This window comes from Arachis hypogaea, chromosome 19 (assembly GCF_003086295.3).
Source record: "Arachis hypogaea cultivar Tifrunner chromosome 19, arahy.Tifrunner.gnm2.J5K5, whole genome shotgun sequence".
In the NCBI taxonomy this organism is placed as follows: domain Eukaryota; kingdom Viridiplantae; phylum Streptophyta; class Magnoliopsida; order Fabales; family Fabaceae; genus Arachis; species Arachis hypogaea.
Window position 1 is genome coordinate 9,267,919 of NC_092054.1, and position 3,181 is coordinate 9,271,099.

A 3,181-nucleotide genomic window follows, 5' to 3' on the forward strand; every position below is an offset into this window, starting at 1 on the left:
ATAACCATCAGGCTGATCGGACTTGGCTGGGAGCCGGAGAATGTCCTCTAAGGCCTCCTCAGTGACTAGAATTTGTTTTTCTCTTAGGTTCACTGCATCTAGGGTGGTGAGGTAGTAGTTGCAGTAGAATTCCCGGACCCAAGATGCGTTGACCTCTGTCAGTGTTCTCTCCAGAAAGAACTAGCCCCTTTGCTTGATTTGCTCAGTGGTGTACTGCTGGAGTACTTCTGGAATCTTCAGAGTTCGCTCCAGGTACAGATTTCTGGAGTTTGCAAAAGCCGGGTACTTCAGCTCACAGTATCGGTTTGCAAATTTTATAGGATCATTTGCAGGGAGCAGCTGGTCAGCTTTTTCCTGCTGTGTGAAGTTCTTCTCCCGCTATGAGGAATCGTGCATGAGGGCAATGATGGACTGGGAGGAATCTCCTCGCTTGCGCTTGCCAGTAGCCTTGCCTTTTCCTTTCCTTTGGGAGGCAGACATCCTGAAAAATAGAAAACCAGGATATGGATAAAAATAGTAAAGCAAATAGGGAATTAAACAAAGGAAACTCAAAGCGGCAAAGGAGAAATAAAATAAGGAAAATGAGTATATGAAATGTGATTGAATTTATGTTAAATGGAAAAATAATCAATATGCCATGGTTAGAAAGTTAGAGGAAAGTGAAAATAAACAGAAAAGAGATCAAAAGGGTTAGTATGGTTAGAATTTGAAGAAGAAATTAGTAAATTAAAATTAGTGAGTTAGTAAAGTGCGGGTTAAAGTAAGTGGCATAGAGAAAAATTCCATATAACAAGGATTTACAAGTAGGAATAGAAGTACTCATAATCGAACAAGGAAAACAGGGTGATGCTGATTCGAATAGAAATAAAGAAAGCAAAAATTAGAATCAGTGAATCACAAATGCAGTTTATGAACCAGGAAACCAAAGAGGATAAGAAAGTCTGCCATAGCATTCATGAAACGGTTTGGGTAAAGTAGAGTAAAACAGAGTTCAGAAATGCCAAACCAAAACATGAATGAAAACAATTTACAAAAAAAATTTGGACAGCATTCCGGCTAAAATTGGATTGTCCCGGAAAATAAACACCAATCATAGCAGTGCATATGAATTAAAAACTTGCTGTAGTTACCTATAATTAATAGAAATAGAAAAATTCAGAGTAACAAGCAGCAAATGCAAGAAATCACAGCATATGAACGAGGTCACAGGAACAACAGAATTGCAGTTATGATAAAACAGAAACAGGAACAGTGCAAGTAAACAGACCTAGATCCACTAACCACAGCCTAAGCTACCTAACAACCTAAAAATCCACTACAGCATGCATATCTATCTATCCTAAGTATGAACAAAAACGGAAAAAAATACAGAAAAAACGACGAATGGATAAAAGAGAGTACGTGTTGCGGAACCTGAAAAGCGAAAGAAGCAGAACGATTGGGTGATGGTGGCGGTGGTGTCCGGCGCGGTGGCGGGGCACGGCGGCACGGTGGCGGCTGAGGGGGAATGGGATAGGGTCTTAGGGTTAGTGATAGAGGAAGGGAGGGGGGTTGCGGGTGGGTGGCGGAGGGGGGGGCGCGGCTGGATGGCCGGCGGTGGTGGGTGGTGGTTCTGGGTGGTGGCAGAGAGGAGAGGAGAGAGGAAGAAAGAAGAAGAAAAAGGGGGAGGGGGTGGTACGGCGGCAGTGTCTGGACGGCGACGGCGTCTGGGTGGTGGCGCGGTGGCGGCTGGGTGGTGCTGGGTGGTGGCTGGAGGAAGAAGAAGCAGAGAGGGAGAAGAGGGTTGGGGGTGGGGGGCTGCGCGACTGATAGGGTTCGCGTGGCTGGGGGGGTTATATTTTCGAATCCATGCGACCGCGTGGGGCACGCGGTCGCGTGGTTGGGGTGAAAATGGGAGTGACGCTATCGCGTGGGGCGCGCGATCGCATGTGAGGGGGAAAAGAGGGGTGACGCGATCGCGTGGGTCACGCGATCGCGTCGCTGGAATTCGTGCTAAACGCACGACTCCAGCGCCGTTTTAGCGCAACTCTCTGTCTCCTTTTTGGGGTGATGTGCAATCCATGCGACGCGATCGCGTCGCTCATTCGGTTGTGTGGGATTGGTATTGTGCAAGGGACGCGATCGCATGGGGCATGCGATCGCGTCGGGCCAATTTGTGCGAAACGCACAAGGGCCGCACGATTCCAGCCTAACTTTCTGTTCGTTGGATCCTTACGCCGATATATATATATATCACGCGGCCGCGTGGGTCATGCGGTCGCGTGGGTGGTGTTTCTCGCAATATGACGCGATCGCATGGGGAATGCGGTCGCGTCGTGCACTCCCTTTTTTTTTTAATATATATGCATGAAAAATGCAGAATGCAATGATTAACATGAATGCTATGCATGATTCCAGGTTTAATAAATTAAAATGAAAAAGGAAAAATGAAAGCAATTAACAAGAAATAAATTGAAAAAGAAGCGAACATACCATGGTGGGTTGTCTCCCACCTAGCACTTTTAGTTAAAGTCCTTAAGTTGGACATTGGAGGAGTATCCTATTATGGCGGCTTATGTTTAAATTCGTCTAAAAATCTCCACCAGTGCTTGAAATGCCAATAGCCTCCGGGGTCCCAAACCAAGCATGCAAAGCTTCTGAGCAGCTCCAAACAGATTTTCAGGCTCCCGGGACGACGAATGTTAGGATAGAGTCCAGGATTCCAAGCCTTGCTTTTAAATCCGCCTCTGTCTTGATCTACATGTTTCCATTCGGGCGGTTTAAAAAGTAGAATCTCACCTTGGTGACCAAACGTTTTCCGTGATCCATGCAATTGAGCATGATACCAATCCGTATACTTCGAGGTGAAGCGTGGAACTTTATTGAACCTTGTGCACCAGCTCTGAGTACGAGCCATTTTCCTCTTACTCTTAAAGCCGCAGAGAGCTCTAAGCTGGCCATCTGTTTCAAGCAAACCATATTCAAGTGAATAAGTAAAGTTATAAGTTAAGGATTGTACCCACTTGAAGCTTGTATTAGGTGGTAATGGCCTTGGGATAGGTGTTTTTGGTGGTTCTGCAAGTTCCATTTCTTTGTGCTCTTCTGTGAATTCCTCCACTTCTTTGCAAAGATCTTCAATTATATTTGTGTCCTGGTCAAAGTCTTCTGTGTCTTCCTCATCACTTGAGTCATAGATTGGAGG